Source organism: Heterocephalus glaber, unplaced genomic scaffold, assembly GCF_053883595.1.
Source record: "Heterocephalus glaber isolate CG9 unplaced genomic scaffold, H.glaber_assembly_v1.0 deba00001724, whole genome shotgun sequence".
Classification (NCBI taxonomy): Eukaryota; Metazoa; Chordata; class Mammalia; order Rodentia; family Bathyergidae; genus Heterocephalus; species Heterocephalus glaber.
Window position 1 is genome coordinate 3,361,275 of NW_028258435.1, and position 17,573 is coordinate 3,378,847.

The window sequence follows — 17,573 nt, forward strand, 5'->3', positions numbered from 1 at the left end:
GTAATCATGTAACCAGGATTTGTATTTTTACAAATATTTGAAATCAAAGGCAAATTACAGAAGGGATTTTGAAAGGGCCAAATAACAAATACTGCCAGGGCCAGAAACATAATTCAGGCCCCTTTGCTCTCAAAGTCGTGCCATTTGGGGTGCACCAGGCTTTCTTTGTCTTTTCATAGAATTTTCGAGCATTCTCCTACCTGAAAAACAGAGGGATTACCTTGTATTGGCATTTTCTATTCACAGAATGAAAATGTAGGAATAATTCCCTACCATTACTACTTTTCAAGTCAAAAATTTCTAGAGGTAACTTTTGCTTGTTTGTTTTTTGGGACAGGCTTTCACTGTGTAGTTCCACCTGGTTTTTGATCTCACTGTGTAGCCCAGGATGGCCTTGAACTTGCAGCACTCCTCCTGCCTCAGCCTCCCAAGTGCTGGGATCGCAGGTGTGTGTCACCACACCAACCTTGAAGGTAACTTCTTTGCAGTGAATTTCTCAGTTAAATTCAGCTTGGTTACCATGAGTGCTCACGGTCCTCATCTAGAGATAGGAAGGGAATAATTCCTCTGATGAGGAATGGTACAGCAGTCCCTCTTGTGGCTCCAAACATCTAAACTGAGCCATTTGGTTCTCAGCACGTTTCTTTTTCCCTAACACTCTGGATCTTTTAAGAGCACAGCACAGCCTCCTCGATTGAATAATATCTTGAAAAGATGCTCTCAGTGAATTTTGTCTTCACAAAAGGATGATAAAGGAGTCCTTTCTACCCAAGAGCTGCAGACCTTGGTAGGAAGCTTATCTGCTGCCTTCAAATATACATGAATATCTCAGAGACAAAAGGTGTCTGAAAAATCAAACTCAGATCTCAAGTGTTAGAAAAGAAGCATTACGTACTCCTTGGCAACTAGCTGCCAACATTAGATGGTATGAATCATGCCCCCCCCCCGCCTTTCCTTGTGCAGAGCGCTAGAAATCCAAACTTAAGATCTTTATTCACACTGTTTATGCCTTTTCCCAGCTAGGGCATCTGGAAACATTGTGGTGATCACTTCATCTTTGCCTTTTTCTTTGACAGCAGGCTTTTTGAGTTTCTTCTTTCCTGCTTCACTTTGAGCTGTCTAGAATTCTTGTCTTTGCAATTAACCAATATTGAAAACACACAAGTGGAATAAGATTATTGATTCTCGTCTTGGTCCTTATAACACAACATCCCACCTTGGGCAGATTATAAAGAAAAGAGATTTATTTTGGCTCCTGATTCCAGTTCAAGGTTAAGGAATTGTAATGACGGCCTCTGTCCCCGCAGGTTCTGAGTCACTGTGGCGACTTCGTAGGTCAAGACAGGCAGGTGGGAGAGAAGAAAACAAACTGGCTTTTGTAGCCCACCCACCCACTCTTGAGGTAACTCATTAATAATCTATTAATTAATCACACAAATGGATTTATTCATCCCTGAGGGCAGAGCCTTGTTCACAGCCCAATGTCTGAACTGGTCCCATCCCTTAAAATCTCATAGCCCTTCCCCTTCAGGATTGCTGTGGAAACATAAATTGAGGAGTTCGCTTTCTGCTGGAAGGTGTTACACCTGGGACTGTGGACACCTAGAGACTGATTACTACTAACGAAGCCAACAAAGATGAGCAGAATGGAGAGACGACAAGAAAACAGAGGGGAGAGCAAATCCCGATGAAGCACCTTTGTATCTTAACCAACAAGATCTTGTCTTCAGACAAAGTCTCACTAAGTCCCAGGATGGAAAGAGACAAAAGGCCACTCTATAGTTGATGGGGGCCAGGAAGGAAAGCACAGCCTGGGTTGATGTCCTTTCCAGCCACTAAGCAGACCTGGCTTGAGTCATCTTCATGGAATCCTAGTGCTTTGAAAAACCAATTTTAAAAGCACTGTATGGTACAGACTCTTACACATACTAGATCACACACTCAGGAAGAACACGGACTGCATCTAATATTCCCTTCCATATCCCAGGACCTACAGCAGTGGCTGTGTGTAAACACCTAAATACTTTTTATGTAGAATGAATAATGAGCTATTTTCTATTCTAAGTGCTGTGTCTTCCTTCTTAAAGGTGAATTATTGCCAAAGCTACTTAAAGGTTAAGTTGGCATGCAATGTGTATGGCAACTAGCAGGGTTCCCTTTGTCTTTCCCAAGTTCTGTAGGGAGCTGTTGCCTTTCCTGGGTGCACTCAGGACTTGAAATCAGGAGATCGATCCTCTAGGGCAGCTCTATCACAAGGTGATTGTGTGCAAAGCCCTAGGGCTCTGTTGTCCCACTGGTAAAATGCAGGGGCTGAGCTGGAGGAGCCTTCCAAGCTTACCATTCCATGGCTGAGCATAGGACAGGACACTGATGACTCACTTAGCAGGATAAACAACTTCTCCCCATGTGCAGTCTGCTAAAGTAATGAACAGAACTCTTTCTAAACAGAAAAAATTTTCACACCAGGCGAGTCCAAAATCTCTGAGGGTTAAATGAGGAGAAGTATAATACTAAGCAGATGAGTTCTCTGCAGTAACATTGCAACACCTCTTGGAAGCGCGCCCCAATTTCCACAGGCTCTCTCCTGAGCATTCACGGTGTTTGCCTGGGGACACCTGAGGTGACCTTCAGCCCAGGGTCTGGCCGCTCCCTGCCCCGCTCACCCTTTGCATTTTGCAGCAGGAAGGCCTATGGGTGCAGGGAGCGTGAGGAGTCCCTTTCCAAGGCCTCCAGGGAAAACTGCAGGCTCATACACCGCCAGGTCTTCATCACTCTTCCTTCTTTTCCTCCAAGCGAGTGTCTGCCCCCATGGTTTCTAGGATTCAGAGGAAGAAAATTAAGATATAACAAAACTAGACATCTAACAACAACAACAATAATCAATAAACCACTGCCGCATGTTTCTATGTACATCTTTCTGCACACATTATCACAGACTTCCGAAGCAGGTAAAATCATCCCTGAATGAAAGATGAAGAAATACAGAAAATGTAAGAAACTCTGCTAATATCACATAGCTTCAAAAAGCTGGAAGCAGAATTCGGCTGAGGAACATCTCATTCCATGCCTATGTTTCTAAAAGCCCGTCTCTCAGGCCACCCAGGCTGTTAGAACAAAGCGCATTACAGACACTGGTGCCTTAGAAACAAAATAAGTTTATTTCTCATGGTCCTGAAGTTTGGAGATCCAAGATCAAGGGATCAAGGTGCAGTGGATTCCCTGTCTAGTGAGGACTGCCTCAGAGACAGCTGTTCTTATTGTCACACAGGCAGGGTGTTGCGGATCTCTCCAAGCTCTTGTCTACAAAGGTACCAGTCCCATTTACCTTCCAAAGGCCCCACCTCTATAGAGCATAGCCAAAGCTCAAGACTGAGCTCAGCATGTACCCGATCCAGCAGCAAGCTGCAGGCGTAATGCCTTTGTGCAGACATTTTAGTCTTAGCAAGTTAATCAAAGCTCGAGTCCAGAAGCATCACCCTAGAGACAGCCCCCCAAGATAGGTCCAGTCCCCTGGAGCCACCCCCTCCCTCGGGCTGTTACAGTCTCTACCACACTGCTCTCCTTGATTCAATGCTGAGAACATAACTGTCAGAACCGTTAAGGGACTATAAGGAATAGTTAGGTAAAATTGTTCCCAAGACCGTTGCTATGGTACCCTCTTTATCATTCCAGAGAACACTTTTCAGAGTTTAATGACTAATGAATGCTTTTTCTTTATTCAAACATGGTGCATTTCACAACCAATAGTGTTTAACTTTGGATAGTAGCTGCTCAGAACATATCTCATTTCCCCCAAAATAAGACCTACTTGGAAAATAAGTTCTAGCATTATTTTAGAAGAGACATTCCCTTGAAAATGAGTCCTATTGTGTCTTTTGGGAGCATAGTCTCATATTTGTGTGGTTCCTGTATCTTTAATTACAAATCATTCTTTTGATTCACAAACATACTCAGCCTGTAGGCCTGATTTGGCCAATCTTTTTCTGAGCATCTTTCTTTACCTGCCCCACCCGGATTTGCCTCCCCCAACCCACTGAGCTCAGTGACATCACAGGTACCTCAGCATACAGAGGTGGACCGGTTTCTCCTCTGCTTTCCCGTGATGCCCTGGCCTCTTCACTAGCAGAAAGTGTACATCCTGCACATCTGTGCTCCCTCCACGATGTACAGAGCAGAAAAGTTTCCCAGACATATTTTCTGTCTGAATGTCCCACTAAATAAACACACAGTGGATGGACGAAAGAAAGGAAGAGAAAAGAAAACAGAGATAACAGAGGTAAAGAGGGAGGGAGAACCAAACCAAATTTATGTTGAATCTTTAAGATGATCACCTCGAGTTTTTCAGTCATTTATTTGTTTATCCCGTTTTGAACATTTGATCTTGGATTTCTAATGTTAAAAGTTACATGTAACTATTTAATCAAGAAAAGAAATCAAGTGACAGAAGTATGAGATAAGATCTCTGCAAATACGAGTAAGACCTCTGTGGGTGACTTCACTACCATGATAAATACGACTGACATGTTGCTAACCCCAAGCAGAGCCATTCACAGATGTGAAGGATCTGTTCTTCCACACCAGGGGAGATAAGCTACTCTTACCATGTGAGACCCAGGAAGACTGAGTCAATAGTCTTTATGGATAAGAACTGCAAAGCTGCATCTTGCTAAACTACAACTCTAGGCCCTCCTCCCTTGGAAAGGTATTTCCCAGCCAGTGGGAATGTGGAAGCCTTTGAGATTCCCTTGGGTCAAGAAAAACCAAGCAGTTCAAACTGAACAACAAAGCCAGGCTGTCGGGAGCAATGCTACACAATTTTAAGTTAAAATCATTTGGTTAGCCTAGTTCTCCAGCCTACAGCCCAGCTATGGAATTCCGAGACATAATTCCATTTTGGTCTCTGGGCACGTGATGCTCCAGGACAAGATTACACCAGCTGAAGACATCCTGGGAGGAACAAAATCTTCATCTACTCAGTTGCTCCTTGTTCTTGGATTGTTACATCTTTTTTAGGCGGATGTACTGAGCTCTCTGCAAGTCATTTGTTACATTTGTTTCTCCCGATGTCCTGAATAAAAGGTGTGGTAAGCTCGGGGGGGGGGGGGGGGGGGGGCTTTCGTCTTTGCTGCCCAGAACACTGATCAGACCCAAAGCTCAGCTTCTTCTCAGTCTCATTTTTCTACCTTTCCTGTAATTCGCCGTGTGCTGCCATGGCTCACAGGAGACTAGGACTCACTGCAGAGGTTCTAGTAAGGTCCCCTGCCCCTGTTCCCTACACCGGGCCATCTTGGCTCTTTCCCCTGTGTCTGATATCTTCAGTTAGCATCCACCACTCCCAGAGGAGAGTTCTATCAGCAAGTTACTTTAGGAACTAGCAAGGAACCAGCAAGGAACCTACCCGTATTTCAATTCTGAAGTGACAGCTGGGCTCAGAGAGTCTGAGATGGCCAAGGTCATATATTGAAAGAGCAGCAGTAATTGAATTCAAGCCATGTTTTTTTGTTGTGTGTGTGTGTGCGTGCGCACGTGTGCGGGCATGCTTCTTTAATCTCTAAGGAGTGTAGAAATCTCTAAGGAACTCAGTGATACAGTTACTGAGTCCCGTGGTCTGCAGTGGTCATCAAGTTAGGAGTCCTAGAGGCATTTCACAGAATCTTATTTTGGGCCAATGATATGTGTTTGGCTTTAAAAAGCATGTTAAATAACAAAGCAACTTTATATTTGGAAAGGGGATATGCAGTCTAAAAAGATACAAACTACAGAAAATGAAGTTTCATGAAATCCCCTCATAGTGACAAAAAGCTAAAAATAAACTCATGGGGAAAACATCAGAAAATCTTACTAGACGGGCAGAATTGAGAGACTGTCAAATTTATCCAAAAGTCTACTTAGCTAACAGGAAAATCTCCTAGGTAGAGTAGCCTGAACATCCCACCGCTGTTAGTCAAAATACCTCTATAGAGACTTCATACTGACACTGGCGAACGTTATAAAGATGGTGTAAAACAGCCAGACTCACACTGAGATGACATCTAAGATATTCTGAATAATGTCATAGCGAAAAGGTATCAAGCAGTTTCAGTTTTATGAAGATGCAGTAGTCTATTAAAATAATCTAGTGTTCATTCTTTCCACAAATAATTGCTGATGGGCAGCGACTGACCCTATGTACTTAGAACTTCAAGAATATATGTCACAGGGTCCCCTTCCAGTTCCCAGTCCCTTCACTGGAAAAAAGAGCTTAGACATTATGTGGGATCACGGCTCTACTTCACCGCTTTTCATACCACACCCCACCTACCAGGGAGGCTTCGTATATTAAAAATCACAGTCTCCTTTGTAATAAAGAGAGTCATGGGTCATTTTTAGGAAAGATATTTCTCCAACTCACCAACAGGAACACCTTGCTCTCCTTCACCACGATTGTTCTTCCTCCTTCCTTCCTGTCCTGTGAGATACTTCTCAGACTCCTGTGCATTCTTCTCTGGCTGGACCCCAGCAGTGTCTCTGGTTGATCTTCATTCATTCAATAGGATTTGATGAGTGCAGACTGTCGGAACCCACATGGGTTCTGGGAGGATACGAGATGAACACAAGCATGACTTCTCCCCAGAGTGGCCCTAGTGCTATCTTGAAGGACAGTGGTCCCTATGGGGACCCATCCTTGGGTCTTTCCATCCTTGACCTTCAATGTTCTCATCCACACAAATAGGAGTTCAAATAGTTACTCATTAAGTTTCTTGGCCAGGTGGTGGATGCCAATAGACAATACCTATACAGTAAAGCACTTAGAAGATTCAGTGTAAATGGTAGATTTTTTAAAAGTGAGAAACCCATTCTTTGTGATTAATAGACAATTTTATATGAATGTGTTTAGTAAAGTATGCATAATTCCCTTCACATAATGCCTCTCTAAATCTTAAAAAAATTTCACAAGGATTAGATGATTATTCAACAATAATATGCTCATTTTATAATAAAATATTTTATATTCTATAAAAATGTCTCTATATGATATGAGGGGACATAAATTTTCTTGAAAAAATCCTTTTATAATGGAGGTGACCTTGGTCTAACAGGCTTATCTTTTTATCCTATTTCATTAAAACCTTAAGATAATTTTAAAATGCTTTGAAAAATAGAACAGAATATATGAATAAATGAATAAGTAACATTTTAAAAGTTCATCATAATAACAAAAAAGTCAGCGGTTCTACTCAATTCCAAGGCAATTTTTTACGTAAAACTTTATTTTGTCTGTTCTGGGGTGAGATTATTGTTAGTTCAGGTTCAAAAGGCTGACTTTTGGAAAGAAGGGGCTGGTGGAGTGTTGTCTGTAGGATTTGTGTTCTGTTTTATTTTATCATCCTGTACGGTTTGTATTTATTTACTAATGTCACAGGTTCTTTAATTTGTGTATTTTAGGGGGCTATATTCTAGATTCTTTTTTGTGCTCTTGATCTGGTTCCACTGGATGAGCAGTATATTAGATATTCAAAGACCTGCCCCAGGACCCAGAGAGCTCTGCCTCTCCCTGGGAAAGGATATTAAACACTGGGTATCACAGGAATGCAAGGCTCACAGGGTAAACCGATTCTTCCTCTCTGCTTCCCAGGAGACGGTGGGAACAGTCATCTTCCTGGCAGAAGATGATACATAGTAGCAATGCTCATGAGCTGAATGGGCCTCCTCTTCCTCTTGCCCCTCTTCCTGCACCCGGGGAAGTCCCAGGCCATCGTTCTCAGCTCCTGTAGGCTCTACTGTAGCCAGTGTTGATGGATCATCTGCGACCTCAGGTTCCTGCCAGGCCCACAGATCTCATGCTTCCTTCCCAGAAGAGGAAGAACTACCCAAGGATGTAACCCATTGTTTTCCTTCCATTGGGCTGAGTTGTTCCAGTAAGGATGTGTACTTCCCTTTGAAGTCTTATTTATTTTTTTAATGAGACATAATCAGACCATGGAATGCCATTGGTCTGAAAATGTAGTACCTTGAACTTGTGTCTCTCCTGCTAGTTCAGAATCTTGCTCAGAATATGGACCATCCCTGGAACCCACTTCACACAGAAGAGACCAGGCCATATTTAGATTGGGAAAACAAATCTTCACCATGACATCTGTATTTCTTTAAGAAGGATTATCTAGACTCCACTCACAAATGGTGTGGATCAAGGTGGTGGACCTGGGAAACTGTGGCTCAGACCCACCTTCAGGAAGGAATATTTTGAATGTGACTAGATGGCATCTCTAGCAGTTAACTCTTCCGGTTGACCTCAGCTTTGAGGCCGATGTCCTGCTCTTCTCAGAATGACCCAGCCAATGACTAAGTGCGATGAAGAACAGTTACTGTAACTCATGGGTGGTGGTTGCTCTGGAGCTCCCTGTGGGGCTGGTGGAGATTGTGTCAGCTGGGCATCAAGGTCCGACACCTCTTTCTGTCCAGCCTTGCTTCTTCTGGTCTCCTGTCAGTAGACTTCGTCCATGTGATTCCCACTTAGCATGTGTTTGGAGAAGACTCAGTTGACACAGTGATACCACAAGCAGGGAAGACCAGGAAAGCAAATGTAGCATAGGGCTTGGGAGACTAGATCACTCATCACTCAACTGACTGGCAATGAGGATGCCATGGTGAATAATATTCTTGTCATAGTTGGCTGCTGGTACAAAATGGTGACCCAACTGCTTAAACTTCCAATGGTAACTTTAAGAGAATGTTCTGGTAAAGAGATACACCCTGGCCAACACATCCAGTCAAGCGTTTGCAAAGTGGGGAGTACAATGCTCTTAAGGACAATGAGACTGCACTAAGTACCAGGGGATAATGAACAGTTGAGGGTGGTTAATCAAAAGCTTAGTTTGATGGTCAGAGAGTCCTCTTGGTAGTTTAGAAAAAAGGCATGATCTGATGGGCGTCCTCATCCATTTAGTATGCTGTGATAAAAATAATTTCTATCAGGAAGCTTATGAACAACAGATATTTAATTTGTCAGTTCTTGAAACATGTTAGTGGATTCCCTCAAAGATTTTTAGCTCTCCAGAGTCCTGAAGCTTTAAAGCCTGGAGAAGTGGCCCTCTGCTCCCTATGAAGAGCTAGCTTTCCACCTTATAGAAAGACGTTTGTAAAGGCTCTCTCCTTGCAAGACAACAGGGTCCCATTCTGAATGTCAGGTCAATAACTTGTGTTAAACAGCTACATAATCCATATATACCATAATTTTTTGACTCCCCGATTATTCAGCCAAGATTACCACAGCTGTTATACTTGAGTAGTTTTATACTAGAAGAACAGAAGTACTTACACATTGATTCTTTGGACACAGGGTAGGGCTAACACTGATAATGTCTTAATCCATCTTCTGTTGCTGTAACAGATTACCAGAGACTAGATAATTTATAAAAGAAAGGTTCATTTAACTCATGAGTGTGGTGCACAGGAACTTCCAGGTTGGGTGGCTGGAATCCAGTGAAATCCCCATTCTCTTTCATAATATGTGATGAGCAGCAGAGGAAGGAAGCTAAGGAAGCCAAACTTCCTGTCCCATGAGAATTAATCTGTCCTCCCAGAAAGACATTACCTTTCTTAACAACCTAATCACCTCTTAAAGGACTCATCACCTCTTGCTATTGTTACATTGGGATATAAATTTCACCATGAGTTTCAAAGGTGACAAAATATATGTAAATCATGGCAGATACTTGGAAACTCAGAGTGTTATAATTCCCCAGTAGAGGTAAGAAAAAAAAAACTACATTGAAAAGTAGCAATAGTAATTACCATGTGTCAGGGGGAATCAGTACATATTCATGACCCTAGAGAGTAAAAATTCTTATCAATGAGAATAGGACAGAAAATTAGACAAGGGAGAATTGACAGATCTGGTAACGCTCTTCTTAGATATAGGATTTATGACTTTTAGTAGAAAGGAAAGTAACTACCCAAAGATGCCCATATCCCAATCCCTAGAAACTGTGAGTAGGTTAGGCTACATAGTAAATGGAAATAAGGATCCAGGTAGAATGGATGTAACCAATCAGCAGAGTTTAAAATATGGAGGTTATCCTGGGTTACCCAAGACAGCCCCCAAACTCCTTAAATTAGGGGAGAGAGAGAAAGGGTAAGAGAAAGAAAGTAGTGGGGGGAAGCAGAGAGATGCTGTGTTGCTAGAGATGAGACCTAGTTAATGCACTTGGCTTCTAAAGCTGGAAAAAACAAGGACATAGACCCCTCCCCGAAGTCTTCCAACACTTGGATTTTAACCCAGTAAGACCTACTTTTTTTTTTTTTTTTTTTGGTACCGGGGGTTGAACTTGGGACCTTGCTCTTGTGAGGCAGGCGCTGGAACCACTGAGCTAAATCCCCAGCCCAAGACCTACTTTTGGAGCAAAGTAATAATGAGTCCTTGCCAAAATCCAGCTCAATTAGCTTCCCTAGGCCCTGTTGGTGTAGTTGATCGTCATTTCCCATTCCCGCAATATCTATCGGGATCTACTTGGCAGTTGTAATGACTTCCATTGTGTCCTTAGCCTATGGAGTAAGAGTCACCATAGTGGAAAGCATCAAATAAAAGTCTCTGATATTGGGTGCCCACTTACTTCACTCCTATCAAGAAAGCAAATAAAAATATATTGCATCCCCAAGTGGAGGGTGGTAATTAGTACCACCCAAAAGAATCTAATGGAAAAAGGAGTGGTAGTACTTCTCACATTTCTATTACATGTGGCAAATCACTTCCCTGGGGAGACCAGATGACTCCTGGAGAATGCAGTAGACTGACACACCCACAGTGGAACATGTGCCCCAATCAAACATTTGCTTCAGTCAGATTTGCCCAGTGCGGTGTGACTGCTAGAGCAGATTAAAATGGTTCGAGTACAACCACTGAGGCCATTGATTTTGCAAATGTATTTCTTTCTGTCCCTGTTGCAACAGAAGGTTGGAATAATTCATCTTGATATGCCATGGACAATAGTGCCTATTCACTGGTTTTCTGGGGGCCTGTGTTTACTGCTTTTCTTCACAAGATATTTGGAAGAGATATGGATCATGTGAATTGTGATCATTAATCATGATATATCAATTTGACAAGTAAGATTAATGAAGTTCTACATATGTCTGTGGAGGATTGACATGTAAGCCAGAAAACTGAGGCAGGAGGACCCACCCAAGATGTGGATGGCACCAGGCAATAGGCTTGTATCCTGAGCAGAATAAAAGGGGAAAGAAAGAAGTGTTCCCTTCTTTGGGAAGAGCCTCAGTCTTCACCATTGTGTTTAGACATTGGTCTCCAGTTTCTTCAGCCTTCCAACGCAAACTCTTCAGGTTTCCAATGCAGACCACACTAGTGACGAGAGGGAGCTTCCAGGTCTCTGACCTTCTATTGTACTGGGTCCTCCAACTTTCCTCCATGCTAATTTTTGGATTCTTCCATTTTTGATCCCACAGCCAACTACTGTGACTCTCCTGCCATTGATCCTGTTTCTCTAAAGAACCCTCGCTAACACAGGGATATTCCATAAAATTCACATTATTCCGTTACATTGCCAACATGATACTGATCAAGGAGGATGAACAAAAGTTGGTTATCCTTTAGCCTGCAATCCAGAAGGGAGGATATAAGCTTTGGCAGATTCAGGGCTCTGGTACTTCACCAAAGTTTTAAAAGATGCAGTTCAGGGATTTTATTTTCAAAATAAAATACAAATGGTGGGATCTTTCATTTCCTACTTGAAATAAGGAAGTACAATGTCTGCTAGGCTGCTGTGCATTCAAAAAGGAATATAAATGGTAATGGCATGGGTAGATGTAAAAATGTTTGTTTGTATTATCTGAAATGTATTAAAATAATCAAGACCTTTAAGTAAAAATGACCCCAAGAGATGAGAGAAAACAATTAGAAGTTTACTGTTACCAGATTCTTATATGGGAAATGTCACATACTATCAACTGATGCTGTAGCATTGTAAATTAAGAATGTACACCAAATCCTGAAGTGACCACTGGGAAAACAAGCAGGTATAAAACATCTAATCAAAGAGATAAAGCAGAACTACAGAAAGTGTTCAATTAATCCAAGAGAATATGATAAAAGAGAGAAAGGAGAGCACAAAAGAAGAGATGGGACAAATACAACCGAAATAACAAGGTGGTTGATTAAAAACCAGTCCCACTGTGTGTTATTAAAAGGCAAAGATGGTCAGGTTGTATACAAGAAGCAACAGTAAAGTATAAACTGCCTATAAGGAAACCAGAATAAACATGAATATATAAATAGGTTAAAATCAAGTGGATGGAAAAAAGAAAAATCATGACAACAGTAACCAGAAGCAAAGCTTGAATGGCTGAATTAATATCAAAGAAACGCATTTCAAAACAAAGACTTTTACTGAGAATGAGGAAGGTCATTTCATAATTATAAAGGGGTCAATGCACTCAGTGAACTAATTTCAAACATTTCTTCTATATACCTAATATAGAACTACAAAATACATGAAGCAAAAACTAATAAAATTATAACTCCAAAAAGAAGAAAATGGCAATCACAGTCAGTGATTTTCATATTTCATGTATCAATAATTCAGATGGAACAAGTTCTCTAAGGTTTAGCACATATACAAATGGTATTTGCTCTCACTATATCTACTCCACCTTGTTTTGGAGATTTGAGTCAAGGCAAAGGGCAAGAAAAAGAAACTTGAGGCCTCCAGATTGGAGAGAAGTAAATCTTGCCATTTGCAGAAAATACCTATATAGAGAACCACATGGACTCCTAAAAGCTACTAGCCCAGGTAAGATTATTAACACTGAAAAAGGCAAGATCAAGCATAGAATTAAATAGTGTCATGAGTATATACATGTGACAAGCTCATCAAATTGTATATCCTAAGAATGTGCAGTACATGGTATCCCAATGGCTCCTCAATAAATCTGTTTTAAAAAGATCTTAAGAAGAGATTTTAAAATAAAAGGAGACAATTCTGGCAGAACTGTGGAGCGCTTCAGATTTTTACAACTGCAAAAATGAGATAGGCCAAGAACTTGGTCGAAGTTTGAATGATTACAGCAGAGTTCACAGTGACTGGACTCCAAGTGTCCACACAGCACTGGTGTGTGCCAGTAAATGGGACGTCTACTGTAGAAGCACTATAACACGAGAGTGAACCTCAGGAATATTTAGCACATGGTCATTAAAGGTGCGGCCATGCATGGGCTTGGGAGAGGAAGAATACAGCAGGGGTTTGTGCCAGAAACAAGGGCCCAAATCAAGAAGGAAGTAATCGGCATGCTTCCAAATGGACTAACTTGTGCTCACCACCCTTCTGGGTACGACACATACCTGGGACAGGGTGTGCACCAGCCCATGAATGGCCACATAGGCTCTTTTGTTTCACCTATCTGTATCACTTCCTGTAAATAACATCTGACTGGAAACTGAGGTTTACTTTCATCGTGGTCTGTGTGTTTGGGGCTGATAACCAGGCCATGGCAGCCACCTGTTGCTCCAAGCGCTTTCTCTGCTTTGATCACCTTTCCTTCCCACGCCAGATCAGCCAAGGGTACGCTTGTAAATACTGAAATGAGCATAAAATACAATTTTTGAGAGACCTAGCTCCATTTTTCTTGGTAGCCCTGGAGTCCAGCGCTATCATAGCAGAATCCCAAGTACATTACTTCCTAGTGTGCCACACACTGAGGAGCTTCAAACAGCAGCACCTGTTCTATGCGCATTTTGGGAGGTCAGAAGTTTGAAGGCAAGGATTTGCAGGGCACTGCCCACTCCAGGGCTTCCAAGGAAGGACCCTTCCTTGTATCTTCTGCTTCTGGGAGCCCTGGGCACTCCTTGCTTGTGGCTGAATGGCTAAAGTTCCTACTTCTATCCGTTTTTTCCTATGTGCATTTATGTCTTCTCATCTCCTTCTTCTCAGGACACCAGTCCCATTGAGTCAGAGTATGTGCTAATTAAGTATAGCGTCTTTTTTTGTGTGTGGTCCTGAGGGTTGAACTCAGGGCATTGGCACTGAGCTACACGCCCAGCCCTGTTTGCTTTTTATTTTGAGGCAAGGTCTCATTTAGTTGCCCAGGCTAGGCTCAAACATGAAATGCTCCTGCCTCAGCTTCCCAGAGCGCTGACATCACAGGTGTGTGCCACCATGTCTGGCTCCCACCATCATAAATTGTTGGCACCTGCAAAGATCCTCTTTCCAAATAAGGTCATGTTTGTAGGTACCAAGGTTAGGAAAAGCTTGCGCGCAAGCTTATCTTCTTGATGGACAGAATTCAACCCATAGAGTTGGGAAATACTGTGACTAAATTAAAGAATAAATTAAAGGATCAAAAGGTGAACATACTCCTCTCTCCCTTGTGTGCATGCAGACAGGAGGCTGGATCCAGACACAGGTTGGATGAGGAAAGGGTGGGCGGTTTCTTGGAAGTTCTTGCAGGTATGTGGAACGAGGGTGTGTGAGGTTAAGGTTGGACAGGACATGTGGGAAGGCTGAGCTTCAGGAACCAGGCTCTCTCTTTCTGAGCCCCTTCCTAAAGCTCATCCTTCTCAGACTCTCACAGCTTGCTTTCTTACACCGGGAGCTCCAGGGAACTGTGCAGGAGTCTGCTACTGGGTGTGGTCCTGAACCTTAGAATTCTAATCTTAGTCCCTAAAAGCTGTGCTCCTGCTGAGACCATCTGTCCTTGGGAGAGCACCTGCAGATGATGACATGGTGGATACCGAATGGTAACTTACAAGGACTTAGCCAGCTTTTCATTTGTAATTTACGGATAAGAAAACAGAGATTCCCCAAGAGAAGTGACTTGACAGGGATCACACAGCAAGTACACAGCAGAACAGGGAATTGAACTTGCGTCTTCTAACCCCAAACCCTGGTCTCTCCATTCCATCTTGACTTTTGCGGTGTCTAGAACCCTAGAACTCACTGGTCAGAACCTTCATTCCCAGGTGGTACTATTTGGAAATGGAGACCCTGGGAGCTTCTGAACGGGATTAATGCGAAGAGATAAGGAGTTCTCTCCCCCACGCAAACACACAGCAAGAACACAGCTGCAGGAAACCCAGGACCTCTTCAGACCCTGCATCTGTTTCCACTCTGACCCTGGACTTCCCAGACCCCAGAGCCAGGAGAAAGATGTGGTGTTTAAACTCCTTAGTTTTGGGCGCCTTCTCACAACAGCCCAGAAAGATGAAGGTGATGCTTCTATAGGAGATGAGAGGGAAATAAAAATGATTAAGGTATGATATATACATGTACCAGTTCCTCAGGATGGTTGTAATTATTATGTATCACCCACATCTGTTAATAAAACATAACTTTTTTAAGGGAGAAAGAAAACAATAACACAGTCTGGGTGGGGAGAAGTTTCTCTCCGGGGAGAGGAGAACATTGGGGAGTTTAAAGAACTCTGTCCAGATCTAATTGAATTCCAGTCCAGTCCAGGGAAAGGTGAAAAATTCATTGAACCTCAGTGATATTCTCAATTCCTTTCTGTTCCCCTGAGCCTGGAGCTTGCGGAAAGCATTCTCAGAATGGGTGTGAGTGGAGTGGAGGCCCTTGGCAGTGGGTCCCATGGTCCAGCCTTGAGGGCTCTGCTCCGAGTGTGACCAGCGAGGAGGTAGCTTTGGGGTGTGGGTGCCTGGAATCAAACAGAGGACTCACCTTTCATTAGCTGGACGGTCTCCTTCAATCCACTTCATCTTTGAGGCTCACTTTTCTCATTTCTAAAACTTGCTACCTGCCTGGAAAGGCTGATGTATGGCTGGCGTAGATGTTGGCTCCTATTTCCTTCTTCCCTCCATCCCTTAAGTGCACCCTTTGTTCCAGGGTCTGGTGTCCCCAGTGACACACATGTACCTTGGGATTCAGGTGTATAGAAGGAAATAACCTCGATCTGACAAGGGCTATTCACTCATGGGCTCAGCGAAGGACTCCCACTTCAAAGCTGACTTTCCCAGCTCATATTCCCTGATGCCAAATTTATGATCTGACTTGTATAAGTGGAAGCATCTAAAAGCCACAGATGATGAAAAAGAACATTGTGAGCCATTTATGTATAATTGCTAGTTCATAATTCTTGCAAATTATTATCAGGCAACCATTAGAGATTGGTGGTCATAGTTGTCAGCAAAGATGGACTGAGTATGGGGAGAAAGAAGCCCAGGTGGAGAGGAGCTTGGATTATGGAAGGATTATGGATTATGGGCTCAGTAGAAGGTTTGAAATTTGTGGAGGGAGAGCTACCTGCTCACAATGACCCTGCACACCTGAATGTACCAGTTCATACTCCATCAGCTGCCATCTAGGTAACACTGTCCTTCAGGGTCCACTTCCCCTCTAAACCCTAGTGGCTTTATGAAAAATGGTGGCATTCATCAATGGTTCTCAGTCTATTGGGCTGCTACAGTAAAGTAGTTTAGACTGCAACTTATAAATAATCAAAATTTATTTCTCATGGTTCCAGAGGCCCAGAAGCCCAAAGTCAAGGTGCCAATAGATTTCGCATTGTGGATGGGAGTGGTGGCTTGTTGTCTACTTTCAAGATGGTGCCTCTTGCTGTTGTCATCACATCAAAGGGGACAAAGCTCCCTCAGACTTCTTGTATAATCTCTTCCTCTTGTGACTCAATCCCTTCTCCCAAAACCCCACTTCTTTTTTTTTATTTATATATTAATTGGTACATTTTAGGTATACAATACATTTACATTTATCATTGGGTGTTTGTACCTGAACATGATGTATCTTAGTTCTTATTTTTTCCCCATTACCTATGAGCCCTTCACCCCCACCACCCTTCCCTATTAAAACCCCACTTCTTAATGACTAGCCTCCTGGCTATGAGGCTCCAACATGTGAACTTTGGAGGAAGACAAAAGTGATTTTCCCAGTGGTCACAGCAAAATGAGAGTACAAATGGGGAGCAGGACCTGCTTTCTCCCACATTTGTCCTCAGTCCCCACAGTCCAGATCACTTTGTCCTGTCCTAGGTCCAGGTTGGTAGGAAAGGGGATGAAGGATCTATCTCCAAAAAGGTGAGAGAATGAAGATTTCCACTAGCTAAGAGAATTAAGGGAAGGACTTGCTGGGTTTGGATTCTACCCAGGTGGAAGCTCACTAGATAAGGCTTTGGACTGTGCATGTCAAGAACACCTGACCCCAGCAACCACGCATGTGCAGATTGGGTATAACACAATCCACACAGGCACTCATAGGCAGCAGGCTTCTTTCTGCTTAAACACAGGCAGGGAAGGAGCAGCTGAATTGGATCAGCCTCTTGCCCTAGCAAACGCTATTGGTACTTCGATACCTGCAAGGGCTGCTTTCTAATGATGCACATCTTAGAGACCTAGGGTTGGAAGAGAATTGAGCAGCATGGCATCCCCACACCAGATTATACAGGAATGGACAGTTACTTACTGAATAGTTCCAGTGTGCCAGGCACTGGGTCACATGTCAGGATTTGAAGGTGACATCCCATCATGAGAAGCATTCTGCATTTTTTGGTCTAACTGTCTGGAAAGCGTTTGCTTCAGATGTGTCCTCCTGCATGGTACAAACTCATTTTTGGGA